Genomic DNA, 20732 nt, shown 5'->3' with positions numbered 1-20732 from the left:
GTCTAGTTTTGGTATAAATACTTGCATAATAAAATTAGTCGAGAAGTATTACCTCCTATCAATTTTCGGAGACAGTTCGTACAGAATTGCTATTTCTTCCTTAGATGTTTGGTAGAAAGCCCCAGTGAAGCCATCTGGACAAGTAGTTTTCTTTGTGGGAAGGTTTTTAATTAAAAATTGAATTTATTTAATAGAGCTAACCATATTTTGAATTTCTTCTTGAGTGAGCTTTCGTATTTTTTCTCTTTCAAGGAATTTGTCCATTTCATATAAGTTGTTAAATTTATTAGCATAAAGGTATTGCACTATTCCTTTAATATCCCTTTAAGATCAATAGAATCGGTAGTGGTGCCTCCACTTCTTTTTTAATAACGGTAATTCATGTCTTTTCACTTGTTTATCTAATCAGTCTGGCCAGAAGGTCGTCAACTGTATTGATCTTGTTTAAAAAAAAATAATAATAATAATAATAAAAAGACAGCTTTGACTTCACCAGTTCTCTCTCTGTTGTTTTTCTGCTTTGTTTGATTAATTTCCACTCTGATCTGTATTATTTCTTTTCTTTGCATTCTTTTGGATTTAATTTTTGTAGTTTAAGGTAGAGATTTAATTCAGAGACTTGCAACCTTTTAAAATGTTCATCCAATCTAGGTATTTAGGGTTATCAAATTTCCCTCAGAACAGCTTTCTTGACATCCCACAAATTCTGATATGCTGTATTTTCATTTTCATCCAGTTCAAAATCTTTTAATTGCCCTTCTGATTCCTCCTTTGACTCATGAATTAATATAGCGGCATGATTTTTACTTTCCCAATACCTGATTTTCCAGATATTTTTTTTGGTTTCCAATTTAATTCCACTTTTGTCAGAATACCTATGGAGCAGAAAAATGATCTATCTTGGTAAATATTTCAAATGCACTGGAAAAAGCACGCTGTTGGGTGGAGTGTTCTATAGATGCCGATCAGGTCGGGCTGGTTGACAGCGCCAATACTAATCTCCTGTCTGCCTATTCTATTAATCACTAAGAAAGGGGTCTTGGGAGATCTGACGATAATTGTGGACTTGTCCATTTCTCTTTGCAGTTCTATCGGTCATTGTTTCATATGTTTTATAACTGGCAATAGATGAATTCAATTTCTGGTGCGTCCTTGATGAAGCAACCTCTTTATCATTATGCAATAGCTTTACCTGGTGTAGTTTTTCTTTGCTGTGAAATCAGAATGTTTCGTTATTACTATAGCAACTCCAGCTTTCTTTCCCTTAGTGTTAGAATTGTATATCTTTTGCCTTCCTTTTACTTTTAACCTATTTGTGTTTTTATATTTAAGGTGGGTTTATTGTACCCAGTATGTATTTCGGTACTGCAATCTGACAATCTCTGCCCTTTAATTGGGGTATTTAAACCATCTTGAATTATGATCACTGACATAGCTAAGTTGAAATCCACCATTTTGCTACTTGTTTTGTTTGTCCCATGTATTCTTTGTTCCCCCTTTTCCTCTTTACCTGCCTCCTTTTGGATTAACTATTTCATGTAATTCAAATTTTATCTCTACTGTTGTCAGTTGTATGTAATCACTGTTTTGCTATTTTAGTAGATGCTTTTGGGTGTGTAGTGTCCATATTAAATTTTTCATGGTCTATCTTCAAGTGAAGTTCTACCACTTCAAGTATATGAGTTTGCCCTTTCTCCTCTCTGGGCCTTTGTGCCATTTTTGTCATATTTTATTCTATGTATGTTGTACATATGTATGTATGTTGTACAACTCTGCTACGTTGTTATTACTGTTAAATAATTATCTTTAAAAAGTTATTTACACTGGTATAGAACTGTAAGTGATTTTTCATTTAGTACTTGCACATGATGTTTCACCATCTCCTCACTGGCATTGTTTCCAAAGAGAAATCTGCTGTCGTCTGTATCTTTGTTGCTCTGTGTGTAATATAGCTTTCATTTTTTGAAAGCTTGCATTACATCACTTCCCTTTTACGAAAGACCTACATTAGTACCTGTTCTTGCTAATGGAAAGAAATCTGGGCTGGCCTGGGGACTCAGGTGGTTGGAGCGCCATGCTCCTGGATTCCTACATGGGCCAGTGAGCTGCACCCTCTACAGCAAAGATTGTGAACAACGGCTCTCCCTGGAGCTGGGCTGCCACGGGCTGCTGTGCTGCTTGTGGGGTGGGGTGGAGGGAGAAAAATAAAAGAAATCCGAAGAGGACTGTTGCTTTTACATAAAAAAAAAAAAAGGAAAAAGCAAAACCAGCATTCAGCGTTTGTTTTGCAGGAACTCTTATAGAGGCAGTGGGCACACAGAGCAGGGAGAATGGCCCCTGCCAGCTCCTTTCCCGAGAACCACACTCAGCATCAAGCCCCATAGCTGTGAACTGTCTCTGAGCATCTGTGCCTCACCTAGATTTAAGTTTGTGCATCTGTCAGCAAGTTGTGTCTTAAGGTTTAACTGCTTCTTCGCTTTATGCTATTTTGGCTTATGGAAGGCTTTATATACACGCTGTACTTTTGGATAGCACAGGAAACCTGTGTCTTTTTTTCTGGCTGCTTTTAAGGCTTTTCTGTTCATCGCTGGTTTTCAGCAGTCTGGTTATGATGTGCCTTGTGTAGCTGTATTCATGTTTCTCGTGCTTAGGGTTTCTTAAGATTGCTCAATCTAGATTTATAGTTTTCATCAAATCTGGAAGCTGTTCAGCTATCATTTCTTCAGTTTTTTCTGTCCCTCCCTTGACTCCCACTTATGACACTAACATCCAATGACACTAACATCAGTCCTTTACCAGCTGTCCCACATCTCAGTCATGCTCTTCTATACTTTTGTTTAAAATCTCCTCTCCTGGTTTTAGTTTGGATTGTTCTTACTGCTTTGTCTTCAAGTTCACTGATCTTTTCTTCCGCGACGCCCAATCTGCCAATTATCCCATCCAGTGTGTTTTGCATTCAGACAGTTTAGTTTCAAGTCTGGAAGTTTAATTTGGATTTTTTCAGTTAATTGTCTTTATTTCACGATGTCTTTATCTAATGTGACCAATATTTCCCTTAGCTCTTTGAGTATATGGAATGTAATTATAATGACTATGTTAAGGATCTTGTCTGCTCAACCTACAATCTGAGAGTTTTACTTCACTTTTGATTGACTTTTCATTGCAGTATGGGTTGTTTCTTTCCATGCCTGGTAAGTTTTTAATGGATGCCTGACATTGCAAATTTTGCCCCTTTGGAAGCTGTGTATTTTTGTGTTCTTATAAATAGTACTGAGCTGTGTTCTGGGACACAGTTACTTGGAAACAGTGTACAACTTTTGGTTAGGGCACCAGAGCAGAATTTATTCTGGGCTAATTGTTCTCCAATGCCCTGTGAATTCTGAAGGTTTTCAGGCTGCCTGATGACAAGGCTCTATCCGTGGCACTGGGAGAGCTCTGAGTACTGTTCCCTCTAGTCCTTCAGGGTGATCCTATCCCTGGCCTCTGGTAGTCTTCTCATAGCTTTATACTGACCAACACTGCTGGAAACTAAGAGAGATCCTCTGTACATCTCCAAGTTCTGTTTGCAGCTCTCCACTATATGGTACATTCCCTGTAAACTTTAGCCACCTTGATCACCGTAGACTTGGAGCTCCATCTCCTGGACTCAGGGAGTCTGCCAGGCTCCGACTCCTTACAACACAACCTGGAAACTCCGTAATGCAGAAAGCTAGGGAAATCATCGGCCTCATCTTGCTTGATTCTCGTCTTACAGGACGAGAATGTACTTCGTCTCACTGTACTTCGTCACCTCATACCCAAAGTTTAAAAACTAAGGTTTCATATATCTTGTCCAGCTTTTTATTAGTTCCAGGTGTGATGGTAAATCTCATCCCTGTTACTCCATCTTCTGCATAGGTGGAGGTCCAAGTATTTTGTTTAGTATTGTATAGTTACACAAGTAAATCATTATACCTGTGATGTTTCATTTGTCTCCCCCACCAGCGAGTAAGCTCTGTGAGGGCTGAGATGATGTTTCTTTTGTTAGCCACTACATCCTTGACTCAGACTAAACAAAAATTTACTGAAAAAACACACTCCTATGTCTGCCAGGAATTTATTTTGGTGTACCGTATAACTAAGGATTTGAAGTGTTTGTTCAGTGATTCTGAGTAGGGAGGAAGGTTGAATGGGTGAGCAGAGCACATGGGACATTTGTGGGTGGCAAAGATCTTCAGGATGATACTGCCATTATGGGTACCTACACAGATGGCCGTGTGTGTACGTAGGTCACCACTCACACACATATGTCCTTGCTCTGTCCGCTGAGAAGGCCTAGAACAGCAGCCCACAGCAATAGGCACACCCAGTGCCCAGATCTTGGCTCTAACACCATTCTGCAATAACAGGACCCAGGAATCCCTGGACAGATAGGTAAAATGACTGGGGCAGGAAACCACAAGATGTAAAGAAGAATTAAAACAAAAACAAAGCCCCACAAAATGGGATCTGTCAAAGGGACAACGAAGCCAACTGAAAGAGCTCCCAATGACCAAAACTGGAGCAATTTAAGAAAAGGAAAAATTACAATGGATGATAAGCCAAAGTATAAAGTAAATATCCAAAAGTCCATACAAATATAAATAAATGACTAAATAAACAAAGTGGGAAGAACACACCTCTCCCCTGCAAGAAAACATCTGTGTAGATACTGTGCCCTCTGGAGAGGGCATGACTCTCTGCCAAGGGCATGACTCTCTGCTGTGGCCTTCCTTCCCAAGCTGCAGAGCGGAATGCCTGGCACACACCTCAGCCAGGCGGGGTGCCCATCCTGAGGCCTGGCTCAAGATGAGTTCCTGGACAGCAGTATGCTGCCTCTGCTCTACAGTGAACGGGGCAGGTGGTGCTTGCACAAAGGATTCAGTGAATTTACCAGGGCCCATCCTGGCTCTGGTCATTTTGCATCCAATTTTTTCCAGAAACATGATGCACCCTCTCAACATGCAAAGTCTCCCCACCTGCACTCCAGGGAGGTCCTGCTTTACATGCCCTCTCACAGCCTGGACGCCACCTGTTTTCAAACCCCAGCACTCGCAGCAGCCCCCAGGTCTCCCTGTAGCCTCCCGCTCTGGTCTGCTCTGACCACTGGTCTGCTCTGACCACGTTCCTGTCTGCTTTTCTATGCACAGCATGTCTTTCCCAAGCAGCCTATCCTCTGGTGACCACTTCTTTTTCAGCAGAATCCATCCTGTTATTTGTGTTGCTAATTCAGCACTCATGTTCATAATAAAGGGTTTTTAAAGGTTTTTTGTCTTTAATTTTCTTTCTCAGCTCTGCCAGCTCACTTTCTCTCCTTCTGCTTTCTTGTGTTTTCTTTGAGCTCTTTTCTATTTAAGTATGTTGAATTTATATTTCCTGGTACACAGAGAAGGTGCTATCTAAAATTTCCTTCTGTTTCCTGGGTTAATTCTTCCTCTACGTGTCTTCTTCACCAGCCGTTTCATTTTAGTCACTGCCATTTTCCTTCTCTTTCTCTATGTAAGGGTCTTATGCTGTCTCCTGATTATGGCTCATCTTTACAGAAGGAAAGGGACAGGAGTTAGGGCAGACTCAAATCACATGTGTCATTCCAGAATGCTCTATCGCCCAATTTTCTTGGGCGCCCGGCTCTGCTCTGAAAATGAGTTTCTGCTATTAGGACATTTTTGGGTTGCAAGTGACAGAAACCTGCCTCAAACTGAAGACAGAGACCTGCACTGTCAGCTGACAGGGCTATCTGCGATGAGAGCCTGCGAATGCAGGGCTCCCAGGAAGACCCCGCAGGCTGCACTCTCGCCAGCTATCTGTACCGCACAGTCCCTTCCCGCAGGTGTCTGAAGGACCGCTGGGGCCGCAGTCATGGCTGGGAGGGCGGGAAGGTGGGCTCCATCAGGTACACTGAAGGCCCTCCTGCAGCAACAGCTCTTCAGGGAGACTGTCTGCCTGCAAGGTCATCTCTGGAAACCGTGTCCCCGGAGAGCAGAGGCGCCTATTCTTGGCCCATAGTCAGCAGGTAACAAGACCCGAGGAACTGCGAGAGGTGGGCAGCTCCATAGCGAGTTGCGATTTCCCTTCTCATCTTTCCCATCTTCCCCCTTAAGCGTTTGGATCTTGTAGAAAGTGCAGGTGGAACACCTGAGCTTTCCTCTTTTGGCTCAGCTCCCTCAGCAGGCACCCACCCACGGCCGGTTTCTCCCAAGGCCCACCCTAACCACAGCCCCCATTCTGTCAAGTTGATGTGGTCACTGGTGTCCCTAAACGTCCTCTTTGTTCAGCGCAAGCTCAGCCCTGCAACCCGACTGGCTGACATCCTCCTCTGGCTTAAATCTTGTTCCCTATTTTTCATTCTTTTTGTTCATTTCAGTGAGTTTCAGGGAGGGAAACAGAATAAACAAGTCTTGACTCAGCCATCATTTCCAGAAGGCCTAAGTTTCATTCTCAATGCTGTTTTAATAAGTTTTCCAAGTTCTAAACAATGACTGCATCTCAGTTTCACATCTGAAAGCTTGGCTCTAAGCAGCAGGCACAATGCCCCATTCTCCGGCTGGGCGACCAGGATGGGTTGGCATTTCCGCATCTGCGCCTCTGCAGCAGCTGTTCTCACTGGCTTCCCTCCTCCAAAGGACGCCATCCTTATGGTTAGAAAAAAGGTCAGCAAGCCACAGTGTCAGCTCGCAGGTCAGGACCAGCTTTCCAAACCTTTCTCCGGAAAGGTGTCAGACCCCAGCCCACAGAGAAAGGACACGTGTTTGGAGCCACATCATACAACGCAAAGTGAATCTGACAGTGGTGTGGCCGCTCAGGAAGGCACGTAGCTTCTGACTGGCCGCCAGAGGTCACAAGACAGGCAATCAGGACACAAAGATGCCCTAGGTTTACAGGGCCACCTTGAGCAATGCCATGCCCCTGCCCTCCTTGCCTTCCTGGGCGTCTTTCACCAACAACACAGTACCAGGGGCTCCTGTGGGACCATTCAGAGAGGACAAACTATCTGTTCACATGCAGTGGTCAGAACAGAGAAGCTGGCCTGTGACCAGGAACAGCCCGACACCAGGGTCCTGGCTTGTTCCCTAAACCCTCCATGAGCATGGCACTGCCCCACTGGGCTTGGAGAGAAAGGAAGACAGCTATGACGAGGCTTTGTGATGGAGGGGCCGCAGCCCTCAGTCCTGAAAGGGTGCCCTGACTCAAACAGGAACACTCCTCTCACCCCTTCTCGTGCCCACAGGGTCAGAGGGCATCGGCGAGCCCCACACGGTGGAGACACCACCCGGGTGCCTCAGCCCCACAGTGTGAAAGGGGATTCAGCAAAGGGCGTCTGGGAGCAGCACAGTGACCTCAGGCATCAGGACAGAAAAAGACCTGTGTTTCAGTGAAAGAAGGAAGGGGAGCCACCAGCACTTTGCGTCAGAAAATGCTTTTCTTACGACTCCAATGCCATCGCAACTGTTTAAAAATACCCTGAATTAGGATATGCCCTCCACTCACTCCTGCACCCCCAGTGCCTAAACCTTTGCTCAGCGAGTCAGCAAACACTAAATGAACCAACTGGCTGATTTCTCAATAGCAGTCTCCTTTCTAATGGAAAAAAAATGGCTTACGGGTGTGACAGGCAGAGGAATGTGGGAAATGCTCAGGCCAAGTGTGTAAGGGTTCCTCTCACCTGTCACTGCTCTCCCGCCAGGGCCAGCCACAGAGACAGGACAAAGGGATGACCCAGGAGGCCGGGCTCACCTAAGGCCAAAGCCATTAAAAGGAGAGGCCCCCAAGAGGAAATGGAGGGTATTGAGGTAAATAAAACTCCTAAAATTACACTGGAAAGCTGGAAATCCAGAAAAGGGCCATAACAAGCTGCCCTGGGCCATCCGCCCTGCCTGCATCTGGTCTCGTGATCTGAAGTGAGCCTCTGCTTTGAACAGTGGGGTTTGAACCATTTTTCATGTGCACAGGCCATCTCTCTCACCCTGCTTTTTGACTGTTTCCTTTCTGTATTTTCATGCTCTCCTTTTGTCCTCTGAACTTACTTTTAAAATTGCATTTCTGATAAAACAGATTGTTTTCATTTTTATAAGTGTTTACTGCAACTTTGCTCAGAATGTCCCCATAACTGTTTCTCCAGTTCTCAGCTGTTTCTGGTCACCTCTCCCTTGCCCATGCGTGGAGGGCGCTGCCAGCCTCCAGTGGGGTGGCAGTGTGCAGATGGACACCTGCCATGGGCCTAGAAGACCATCTACTTCACAATTTCCCACTGTGGACCCACCGCCTGTTTTATGAGTGATTTAATAAAAGGCTGGGAAAGGGAGCCCGTGGCCAACGCCCCCCAGAATGTTCCATGTAGACCCCTCACTTGAAGGAGGCTTGTGACCTTGAAAGCTACCACAGCTAAGACCCCTTGGATGACAGTGGAGCAGCCCTGACCTTCCCGGATCTGAGGGCTCCACGCCCCTCTGCCATCTGCTGCCCCTTGGGGACCCAGGCCTATTGGTGACATGCCCCCGTCGGGAAGTGGCCAACTCCAGAACCCGGCATGTGTGTGAAGAAATGGGGCTCAGTGCTCACTGAGGGTGCCTAGGATACCCCTCTGGAGCGGGCCTGTTGAACTCCCCTGAGGTCAGTGCCTCCCCAGCCCCCACAACTGTCTCCTTTCCTCCTGCAGTTCCGAGAGCGCCTGGCACACATGGGACAGTACAGGTGAACAATTCACTTGACGTGCCCACAGCTGCCCTCTGCTGAGTACCCATTACACTCTCAGCAGCTGTACACACCTCCGCCTCCCTGTGGACCCTAACTGCCTGGGGCTCGCGTGTGCGGCCAGCCTTCCCCTGACCCTAGGCCTCGTCCCTCAGATGAGTACAGCAACCAAGAGAGCCAAGAGTCGGACAACCCAGACAGCTGGCAGGCGAGGAACATACCCAGAGCAGGACAAGATGCGGTGCCTACATCCCATGCTGTGGGGGGCCCCGAACAGCCATCCAATCCTCCCACTGTACGCAAGTTCCAGTCATGAGTGGGCGAGAAGGTTCCTGCTTCCAAGTTCCCACGCGGGTTCTGGAACAGAAGACGCTCTGTGCTGGCTCCTGATGGGGTCTGTTCTCAGAACCAGCCCAGGAAACTGCAATCTGCTCCTGGGCCTGGCCCCACTCCTCACGTGCTCCCAGGTGGGTGCTGAGGTGGACCCGCCGTCCTGCACGCAGGGCTGGCAGCTCGGACCATGCATGCGAGCAGCAGCGGCAGACCTGCTGCGGCCCAGTGGCTGCTCCTCACACCCTTGGGGGACATGCCCCACTGCACTTGGCCCGGCCCTGACCCTCCAGGAACAACTTCCAGGCCTGTCACCTGGAGGACAGTGTGACTGTACGGACAGGGGAGGGGCCACGGCAATGACGCCCTGTAGCCCACAGTGAGCAGCTGGAACCCGAGCCGGCATCCTGTCAGAGACAGGTCTCACCCAAGTCTGAGCTCGGGTTCAAAGCTCCTGCTGCTGCCACTGGGCCAGCGAGTGTCACAGGGGCTGGGGGCCCATCTGTCTAAGCTTCTGTTGCCTCCCCTCCTTTCCAAGACCCACTCCTGGGGCCTGCCAGGTGTGTGAGTAGCCCACCTGCACCCCACCCAGGATAGGCTCAGCACTGAGGTGGCACCACTCACCCCTGCCGGCTGGAAGCACCAGCATGGGGATGGGGCCTGAAGCTGTTGGGCCACTCTGCTCCCACTGGGGGTAGGCTTCTCGAAAAGACACAAGGAGGCAGGAATAAAACATGGGGAAAAGGAGAAACAGCACCTGACACTTGGATCCAGCCACCCCTGAAGCCAGATCCCTCATGAAGAAGCCACATGAGGGGAGCACTAGGTCTCTTATCACTAAAGCTGGGCTGCAGCCGATAATCGGTAGAGCCTTCCGGGACTATTCAGGCCCCACACCTGCTGTGGCAAGAGGAAGAGGAAAGGGGAGTGGAGAGGAGGGGAAGTGGAAGGGAGGGGAGGGGAGGTAGAGGGGAAGAGAGGGGAAGGGAAGGGGGAGGGGAGGGGAGGGGAGTTGGAAGGGAGGAGAGGAGAAAGTCTCCAACAGCCCTGGTTCGAAGCAGGTTGACCAGAGTCTTGAGCAACAAGACTTGTCACAGGCACGAGTGGAGGGGCAGCGAGCCAGGGTGTGGTGACTGAGGAGGCACGCAACCGGCGCTGGTAGCCTGGGCACAGGCAGTGGAGGACGGACTCCACAGAGCCAGCAGGAGGCCAGCGGAGTGGCAGTCGGAGGGAGAGGTCAAGAGCTGTCCTGCTGAAACAGCCCAGCAGGTGTGCACTGACCAGCAGAGCCCAGGGCCTGACTGCAGCTGAAACTCCAAGACGCTGTTTGCTGAGAGGCGCGGGCTGGAGCTGACAGCCTACAGTTTGTGGGGTGTGTGTGGGGGGTGATGGAGAGGGGCCCAGAAACTGCTGTGCCACGCTTTCCCCACGCTGGCAGGGACCCCTCTTCACACCAGCCCTCAGAAAGGTCCCACTCCAGCAGCCTGTCTGTTTTCAATGCAGTCTAGGAACCAGCTGGGCTCATGGAGAACTGTGCTCCAACGCCCCAGACAGCCCAGAAACCATGGTGGCCAGAGCTCGGGCAGCATGACCAACAAGTGCCCAGCTTGGACTATGTGGAAGCAGCAGAGAACAGGGCACCCCCGACAAGCCTGTCCCCCTGAGCGAGGTGCCCGTGGCTGCGAGAGCCTTTTCCCGGCTTCCCATTCTTTCTTTTCACTGAAAAAGGGTAGGTGGGAAGTAAATTTTGAAAGTCCTTTATTCCACTTGACAGTTGGCAGGTTCTTTGGCTGAGTTAGAGTTCACTTTGTCAGTTTGGAAGTGCTTCCAGGGTCCCCTGCTCCTGTGTGGGGGCTGACAAGGCACCTGCTGGGGCCCCTTCCCTTCACTACGTTTGGGGGGCTTGCTCTGTGGACAGCAGTCCTCCATCCCCTCGGTCCCCTCCTGCTCTAAGGCTGACCCTCCCAGACCAGCCCCTGCTGTCCTCTTGATTTGTCACCTCTTTCTTCTGGGCTTCTCCTGGACAGTGCATCTACTGCAGGTACCTGCTACCCTGCACGTCTGTGGCTCCTGCCCTGAGGCCCTCACTCTGTGCTCTGTCCCTCTCTTCACAGGACCCACCTGCCTCATGGCCGTCAGTCTTCTCACCTGAGACACCTCCCCACACAGCCCTCACCTCCCGAGAGCTGGTCTCTGTCATCAGAAGCTTGGCTCCAAATCTGCCATAACAAGGACTGGACCATAACAGTCCACAGACAAGCAGGACAGCAGCACCTGAGACCAGGTACCTGTCCCATCACCCACCACACCAAGCCACCGAGCCTCATCGACCCGACACTTCTGCCGGACCTGTGTCCATGCGGGAAGTCCTTCCGCAGCTGGTGCAGTGGACAGGGGCTGGACGAATCAGACGAATAGGGTGCCCTAGGTTTGCTCCCCCAACTCCATGCCCACCCTTCAGGGGATACACCACAGCTGTCCACTGCGTAGTCTGTTTCCCATACCAGACTCTGAGCGTCAGAGGCAGGGCCTCCACCCCTGCACCACCGCCCAGCACCACCGCCCAGCACTCCGGGGAATGGGTGAACGGGAGAGGCACGGCGACCCAATCCAACTCCAGCAATGCTGCCAGCAGTCCCCCCTCACACAGGTCACCCTGACCACCAGGCTCACGCTTGGAAGCGTGCAGTGTCATCAAATGTCAGAGCCACCAAGCTTTTCTGAACACCCACCGGGGCCATCCACATGCCAAGCGCATGCCAACTCCAGTCTAAATTCCTGCAGTTGGCACTCTTTGAGGACTCCACGGTTAGCAGGAAGTAAGATCTGTGTCATGTGTCCCATCCTCCGTGGGAGCCACCACACTGGGCTCAGAGGGACACTGATGGAGCCCCTGCCCCACAATTTCCCAGCCAGCTGTGCAGTGCTGCCAACAGGCATCCAGTCCAGACACTTGCAAATAATTTATTTTATCATTTAAAATAGAATGATCAGACGTGGATGGCATGTTCTTGTGAGCCCTTCCGGAAAGGAAGTGGAAGCTAAGAGAGACTTGTAGAACCGCCCGCTGGGCTTACCTGCACCCTGACCACAATAGGTGGGACCTCAGAAGCGGGGTGCCCCGGTAGGAGGCAGTCCGAGTTCTTAGCTTGGCACATGCCCTGCCTACCTCTGCCTCACTGGGCCCCTTCTCACCTGAGGTACTGCTCCTTTGCCTGGTGAATGCTGGAAGACTTGGTCACGGATACCCTCCTTTCTAGACGAGATTCCCCCTCCTCCAGAAAGCCTACCTAAACTCCACACCCCCGACAGGCCAGCAGCTACCCTGGGGTCTCCCCAAGGCCCAAGGCCCGCCTCCACCCGCTGCCCAAGGGAGGCCACACAACCCATTCCCAGATCCCCAGCAGGAGCCTGTCTGTCTCACATGTCGGGATAAACCGGCAAGTAGCTGGCACACAGCAGGTGAAACAGGATGAACAAGGGTGGGCCTGGTAAACACAGCCGCAAATGTCAAGTCCCACCAAAGCAATGGAGAGGGGCCCTGCTCTGCACCGAGTGACACCGTCCTGGGTCCCAGCCACCTTGGCAGGAAGGCCACGCTGCCCCTGGATAGCTGTCTGTGGTTTCCACACATTCCTGTGCATAAGGGCTTCCGGGACCCGGAGCGTTAAACCTTTACACCCTCTCAGCCTTTACGGACAGCAGGCTACTTCTTGGGCTTCTCAGAGTCAGAAAAAGTAGGACTCTGACTAGCACGGCTGAAGTAGGAATAGAAAACAAAGGCCAACACTGCCATTCAACAGAAAAACGGACTCCAGAGTCCAGAAGCTGTTTCCCTTTCCTAGTGACACAGAGATCCGACGCACAAATAACGTGGGACCTGTGTGTACGGACAGTGTGTGAGTCCCACCACCGCCCTAACTGCCAGGAAGAACACGCTGGCCACCACAGAAATCCCACAAAATGGGTGATGGGACCGGAACAGAAGACCACAGCGTCGTAGGGACAGCATGACTGCAAAGCTAACCACGAAGGAAGCATCGGCCACTCTGATTAGTGCCGGGGCCTCTGGGGGCTCCAAGAAAGGAGCAGAGAAGCAGCAGAACCAGAGGGGCGCAGCCAGCAAGGAGAGCAGGCTGGGAGCCGGGCCGGACAAGGGGCTGTCCTGCCTCAGCCCCAGCACCCGGAGCCAGCGAGGGCTTCCAGCCGAGGTGACAGTTCATTCACCCATCAATTCTGTTCACGCTGCAGCCGTCTACACTCGGGATTTGTCTTGTCTTGGACCAGTCAGCAAGAAGACAGAAAACATGCTCTGTGGACTGTCGCTTTTCAGTGTTAAAATTATGTGTTTAAAACTTTAGACACATAGAACACTAATGGCCAGGATCCTGTGAAACCCAGTCACGCTTCAGCCTCACAACAGCCCTGGAAAAGAAACAGGCCAGACACAGTGTGGCCCACCGCAGCGGAGCCCCAGGTGCCCAGCGGTCTCTGCGACCATCGCACTAGCCAGGGGCTGAGTCGGAGTCTCACACCCTGTCCTGCACCGGAACACGGTGCTGTCAGCCACACCGGCAGCTCAGGAACTGGGCAGGGTGCCTCGCTTTGCCCCGGCTGTCCACTGGACTTCTCACCACCACCCAGGACGGGGTCTGCACCCAGGCCTTCCATGGGCCCCCACCCTGGAATACTCCCTTCTGAAAAATCGCAATCACTCTCGTTTTTAACCGCTTTACTGAGACACAAGCCACCCATTCAAAGTGAACAATTTTAGTATATTTAGTATTTGCACAATCTTCCCCACTGTCAACTTTCGGACATTTTTATTATCCAAAAAGAAACCCCACTCCCCCTAGCTGTCATCCCCCAGCCCCTGGCAACCACTAATCTGCTTTCTGTCTCTACCGATTTGCCTATTCTGGGCACTTCACAGAAACGAAGTCATACAGTATGTCGAATTGTATGTCTGGCTTCTCTCACTCAGCATGTTTCAAGGGTCATCCACGTCATAGCGTGGCAGCATTTCACTTCTTCTTAGCAAATAACATCCCGCTGTAGAGACAGACCACAGTTTGTTTCTCCAGCCATTTGTTCACGGATATTTGGGTTGTTTCCACTTTGGGCTGTCATGTATGTTGCTGCTGTGGACATCTGTGTACTAGATTTTGTGCGGATGTGTTTTCCTAGTCACTCTTTCCCATAAGAAGATGTGAAAGGTGAGCCTATTCCAGTTGAGAAACCATTTAATGTGACCATACCATATTCGTTTAGATACAAGTAGGTAGATAATCAGGAGAAGTGAATGAATAAAGGAAGAAAGTGTGGGCTATAAAACATCAAGAAACGAGCAAACAGTGATCAAACAATAAAGTGTTTAAAGAGAGAGGTGCCATTTCCAGGGATGAGTCCTACAAGCATGTTCACACATTTGCAAAAATGCTGGACCTGCAGCCTTTCTGTAGCTGCAGAAAACACGCCTTCACCACCAGGGGCTACTTAGATAAATTTAGTGCTTCCACACAGCCCAAGAAGACACAGCCATGAAAAGAATGAACTGGATAACGTCCTCACAGGGTGTGACTTCACAAACATATTCAGTTAGAAAAGGCAAGGTTCAGGAACTTTTTGAAAAGAAAAACGGTAGGAAAAAAGAATACATACATGCAGCACGCAGCCTGCATAGTTACAAAGTATCTCTAGGAGGTACAGTGGGTGCCTCGCAGGGGCAGAGACAGGAAGGAGGGGACCCTGAGTGTTCTCTGGGCTTTCAAATGCCAAAAATATTATCTAGTCAAAACTTTTCAGGAAACAAAAAGAAAACGTCCCTATGAGAATAAAGAAGCCATAGTTAGGAAAGCAAGAGACAAGAAGAGGCCCTGGGTATCTGGAAGCAGCAGGCGTGGGGAAGATGAACAGAGGATCTGCTCCTGGGCCTGTCCACCCTTCTCTGGGGCCACTTGCACCCCAACCCACCCATCTGTACCGATGTTCATGCACCAAGAAAATGGTACAAGGAGATGCTGATAATCCAAATGTGTCTGTCGCCCTCTAGGATTTGCGGTGAGAGACAAGTCCCGGTTGAGCAGACACAGGCACGCTGGGGGCACCCTGGCAGGCAGGGGCACCTGCTGGGCTACAGGCTCCTGCTGGGGCAGCCCCCAGGGAGGGCCAACAGAGCTGAAGGGGCCACCCGAGGTTTGCTCGTTTTGTGGGAAGGAGGGACCACGGAGCAGGGCCTGGCCTGATGGCACTGAGCGGGTGTCACCAGAGAGCAGAGCACGAGTTGTGGCACGCAAGGCCTTGGAGAGCGGGGTAAGAGGACACACCCTGGGCCTGCCGTTCAGTCCGGCACACTGGCCATGGCGCCGTCCTACGCACCAAGGGTGCTGAGCAGCATGTGTGGCCTTCCCGTTTTGGCTGCCAGTGGCATCGCTCCTAGTGGGGACAACCAAACGTGTCTGCAGACAAATCACACCTAAGAACCACAGCCATAATGCCAAGGGATGAGGCACAGGCCCTGCTTGGCCAGTGGCCCTGGTGACAAGGAACGATGGATCTGGCAGCTACTGAGGCGGTATAATGAGCAAGACATGGAACAACGGGATGAGGCAGTTGGGGGAGGACCCAGTGACAAGCTTCCAGATAGCAACCAAGCAGGTGATGGTCCCAAAGCACCAGAGGGCGGAGGTGGAAGTGAAGAACCGAAGGGTTTCCGCACACGGAGGCTGGAGCTGGCCCGGTCCGAGGCTCAGCAGAAGTCGGCTGGCAGCTGCAGCACATGATCCCGGACGGAGCACGGAGCACGGAGCAGGCCCATGTCCTCTGTGGGGTGGGGGGCCACACTACTGTCTCCAATTATTTGCTCACCTCCTCCCCATAAGTGGGTTATATATCCCACATCCTGCCCCTGGCCATGGGATAGCGCACACCCTCTATGGAAAGAGCACCCATCCCCTCCCCCTGGTGGGCAGGGCCAGGTGTCCTGCTTTGGCCCATGAAACCTGAGCCGTCAGTTCTAAGCTGAAGCTTGAAGAGACACTGAGTTTCTGCCACTCTCTGTCATAAGAATAGCATGATCCAAACAAAGGCTGGTCCCGGGTCCAGGAATGAAGACTCTCAGAAAGAGGCACGAGCAGATTTAACGTGAGCAAGAAATAACCTCTCTTGTTGTAAGTCACTGAAACGTTGGGGTAATCTGTCGCCTCAACCTTCCCCAGAGAAAGCTGCCCGGAAACTCCAAGTCGGATTTTTTCCTTCTCCAATCTGTCCTGCTCGTCACTGCCATTTAGATCTCCCTACCCCATTTCTTCAGGACAGCCCCTGCTCAGACTGGAAGTGGCTCCCCAACAGCTTGAGAACTGAAACCTAAAGTCTTTATTTACCTGGAACTCAAAGACATTCACATGTCATCCCTGTTTCCTCATTCCTTACACAACCTCTAGCCCCCACAAACCACACACAACCCAACTTCTTACTGTGTCTGTGCTGCTGCCCCTCCTAATGCCTTCCCCCCACTCACCTCCTACTGAGCCAAGTTTAGCTCAAAATCACCTCTTCCTGGAAGCTTTTCCTCACGTGACAGCTCCCGCAACCATTTCCCCTCTGAATTTCTAGAGCCTTCTTCTGTAAATGGGCCACACAGTAAATAGTTGAGACTTTGTGGGCCATAGAGTCTCTATTGCAACTAGTCAGTTCTGCCAAAGCAGCCACAGACAGTACAAAAATGAAAAGGGGGAGAGGTGGTTGTGTTTCAATAAAACTTTATTTACAAATGCAGGCAGGGGGCCTGTCCATGGCTACAGCTTACAGACCCTGGTCTGGAGCACTCTTTGGCCTTTCAGCAGAGAAGGGCTCACAGCCTCAATCAACTTTCTCCTCCAGCTCCATGAAAAAACAGGGCCACATGTCTACGATGCTACAACACGTGCACAACCAACTGAGCACTGATTAAGGTGTTCAGTTACAGACCATGGAGTTAACAACGCTCAGGGCACTGGGAAGCATGCCTTGTGCTGAGCAGTATGGTGTTCACAGACGATTCCGAAGACTTCAAAAAAAGCAGGGAAAAGCCACACCAAATGTTGACCCCCAAAAAACACTACCACATGGAGCCTAACCATGGCCAGTAAGCTCTTTTCACAGCATAGACTGTGGCAAAGGCCAGGATGAGTTTTTGAGTTTAGTCAAGAGCTTATGCATGGGAGGGAGGACAGGGCTGCAACTCCTGTTATCAGCACTCTCAGACATATGATACATTTGTCACATCACATTTCTTTGGGGGGGAGAGGGTCGAACAGGATGGCAGGCACTGCTGAGAAACTCAGGTCCCAGGCAAATACAAGGTCCTGTAAACTGTCCGTCCCAGAAAGCCTGAGACAGGGCACAGCAGAAGCGGCAGTGAGCCAGGCTGCATGCCCAGGGGAGGAGGTCCGTTTTAGCAGGGTGGACAGTGTGGCCAGCAGACAGGGGTGAGGGTCAGACAGAACCTCAGGAAGCAGGGCAGAGCTGCCAGATACTGTCAGGGGCAAGTCCCAAAGACTTGACGGAAGGTACAGCGAGGCAGGGACAGAAGGTATCAGAGAAGACCAGTAACTGACAAAGTGGACTTCACCTTGGGGAGCAAGAAAGGCAGCGGAAGGGAGCTTGACTGGGCAGCCAATCCAAGTCAGTGCTGCCCAGGCCCAGAGCGCACACGGCCGTGCGCTGAGGCTGTGGACACTCACGGCTGACGTTGAGAGGGCCACAACAGAGACTCCAATGACGACAGGTCAGTGAAAAGGCACAGCAAAGGGGTTTTGCTAGTAAAACTAGGTTATCTTAATATGAGAACATATTGCATAGACTTTTCTTTTTTCCCAAAAGCACCAAAGAACCAGGTAGAAGCCTAACAACACACTGTGCTCGCTGTTACTAAATTGTTCAAGGACGGGCCACCCAGCATACATGCATGAGAGAAGGATGGGATGAACATTTCAAAATCTATCATGAGTACTTTAAAATGTACTCACAGAAGCTGCTTCGTTACCACTTGTTGTGAGCATCACACGTTCTCACCGTAAACCCCACCAATGCCAAGACTTCATAGAGTGGGTTTTCCTTAGGCTTACTGTCACACAGATGGCGGGGACGAGGTGTGGCTGTCCAAGGGAAGTCTGGGGCACTTTCCCTAGATCTGAGAGAGGATCATCAATCTCCTGGGGAAATGGAATTTTCCACTTCCTTCTCAAATAAGTTAAAACTTATTTCTTCCAATTTCTTCCAACAGTTTAGCAAGACAGAATGTCACAGCACCGATAACTCCAACTTCACACTTTCTGTTGCTTAGTCTTCACTGTTACTTAAAGTGTGTTGATAAATTATATTTTCTATTACAAGGATAACACTGTATAACAAGCATGGCTTTGGGAGCTTAATTCAAACAGAATTACCCAAGAATGCTCTAAGTCTCATTTCTGTCAACAGCAATCCCACCTACCCCCCAGGGACAGCAAGAACTACAGTATTCCAGAGTGGCTCACTAGCTTTCTTTTCTAAAAATGTTTTTAAAAACAGTTCTATGTAATAATTTATCCAAGTCCATGAGCTGTGTTCCTCATTTACCTTCATGAAGGCTTGTTTCTCCAAATATAACTCCACCTTGCGTGTAAGAAAAGGGAGCCAGACTTCAGGTTAACGAAAGCTAGGACAGGAATGCTAGGGGAGCAGAAGAAGAGCCGGCCAGCAAATGGCACCTGGAAACCAGACCTCGGCAGTGATGACATCCAAACTTTTTCGAACACTTACAATGTACCAGGCACGAAGCGTTTTCCAATCTTGATTCAATGGGTGCTCACAACCACCCTAGGAGGCCAATATTAGTGGTGCTCCCATTTCACAGACGGGGAACCACAGGCCCTGAGCACAGCGCCGGTAGACACAAGAGTCACAACTCACAGGCAGGCAGTCTGGCTCCAGCACCCGCCCTCTGTCCCCCAGTGCCTGGGCAAGACAGCTGACTAGACGAAGTAGGGGCAGGGAGAGCGGGCCGCCTCCGCCCCGTCCCTTCACTGAACGAGCGTCTGCGGGCCACGGGGTCTGCCCGGACGCTTTCTGCAGCGAGTCTCCTTGGTTCAGTCACACCCCCCATCAAATCTCCTTCCCCTGCCCCCAGCGAGGAGAAACACACCCCGATCGTGGTGACCAGGGAGCCGCCGCCGGGAGCCACCTGCTGTGTACAGAGGCACCCAGGACGCGCAGGGCTCAATTCCCCGCACTGGCTTCGAAGACAAATCTGCCATTGTCTGCCCCGGGGAGGAACACGAAGCCCTACACCCGAGGTTTCTGCAGAGGTCACCGGAGGTTGCTCGCACCGAACGACGCCGCGGGGGGAGGGGCGCCGCGTGTCCGCGGCCGGAGCAGCGCGGCGCCCACAGCAGCTGCTGGAGGGAGCGGCCTGGCGGCGGCCGCGCGTTTGGAGGTGACAGGCGTCCTGCCGCCCCAGGACGCACGGCCCGCCCCGCTCGCGGCGCTCGGCAAGCAGCTCTCCGCCTCCACGCACACCGTCCCGCAACCGACACGGGGACCCCGCCGCCGAGAGGGCGGGGCGCCCAACCTGCCGAGCCGCAGAGGCCACGGCCGCACCCGGGATGCGGTCGCACGGCCCGCGCCCCGCACAAAGCCGGGCCGGCCCCGCACCGCGCCGGACGGCGCCCCGGAACCCGCGCCGACGCTCGGCGCCCAGGCCTCGCAGTGCGCTCACGCCCACCCCAGGGCCGGGCACACTCACGCCCACTCACGCGCTGCTCCCGCGCGGCCGCGGCCCCGCCCGTCCCGTCCCCTCGGTCGCCGCGGCCCGGACCCGCGCTCGGCCGGGCGGGGGCCTCAGCGCCGGCCCCTCCGCCATCTTCCCGGCCCGCGCCGCCCACCGCCCGCGCTCTCACCAGCCGGCTGCCCCTCATCCCGGCCCGCGAGCTGCGCGTGAGCTGCCCGCGGCTCTCCCGCCGCCGCTGCCGCCCGCCGGTCCGCGTTCTCCTCCTCCTCCTCCTCCTCCGCCGCCGCCGCCGCCGCCGCCGCCGGCCCGGTGCGCTGCGGCCGCGCGTCCTCCCGTCACCAGCGCAACCCCCCGCCTCCGGCCCCGCCCCCGCGCCGCGCCCGCCGCCAGGGGGCGCCGCCTTCGGCCCCGTGCGCGTGCGCCGGCGCGCAGCTAGCCGGGAGCCGGAGTCCCGCCGGAGTGTGCGCGGCATGCCGGGAGTCGGGAGCGCCGTTGGGAGGCTCCGCCCACAATGCCGGCATTGGGGGCGGGGCGGGGCGGGGCGGGGCGGGGCGGGGCGGGAGCCCTCAGCCCAGGTGACGCCGAAGCCCGCCTTCCGGCCGCTGCCTCTCCCTGTGGTGCGGGGTGGCCGTTTCATCCTCCGAGTGTGAACCGGGGGTAATTTTTCCTCCTCAAGCCGAATTGCACTTCCTGAATCTGAGATTTCATGTTTCCTCAGTTCGGGATAGTCAGCCATTATCTCTTAAAATACTGGCTCTCCTCGGTTCTCGCAGTCTGCTGGGACAAGAGAAACATTCTGACCCCGGACAGAGGGAGAGGGAGACGGAATGGGGAGCTGCTAACGGCTGGGGCCAGCAGGGCGGCCCACACTCCTGAGGTAGGGCTTTGAGTCCCTGTCGCCGGTGTCCGCGCTGACCGAAGGGAAGAGCCTAAGGGAAGTGCT

General features: G+C 52.0%; 1 protein-coding gene across 2 annotated transcripts in view; it reads right to left on the bottom strand.

Moving 5' to 3' along the window:
• The window catches only part of ARHGAP39 (Rho GTPase activating protein 39), a 55739-nt gene extending 35650 nt beyond the window's left edge, over window positions 1–20089 (bottom strand). For both annotated transcript variants that reach the window (XM_081070316.1, XM_081070314.1), the window contains exon 1: window positions 19959–20089. The gene's annotated coding sequence lies outside the window, so the exon portion shown is untranslated. The remainder of the gene's footprint in view (window positions 1–19958) is intronic.
• Window positions 20090–20732: the final 643 nt, after the last annotated feature.

Source organism: Rhinolophus hipposideros (assembly GCF_964194185.1).
Source record: "Rhinolophus hipposideros genome assembly, chromosome: 13".
NCBI classification, from domain to species: domain Eukaryota; kingdom Metazoa; phylum Chordata; class Mammalia; order Chiroptera; family Rhinolophidae; genus Rhinolophus; species Rhinolophus hipposideros.
The sequence above is the reverse complement of the archived record's forward strand: the minus strand, read 5'-3'. Positions and strand labels throughout refer to the sequence as shown.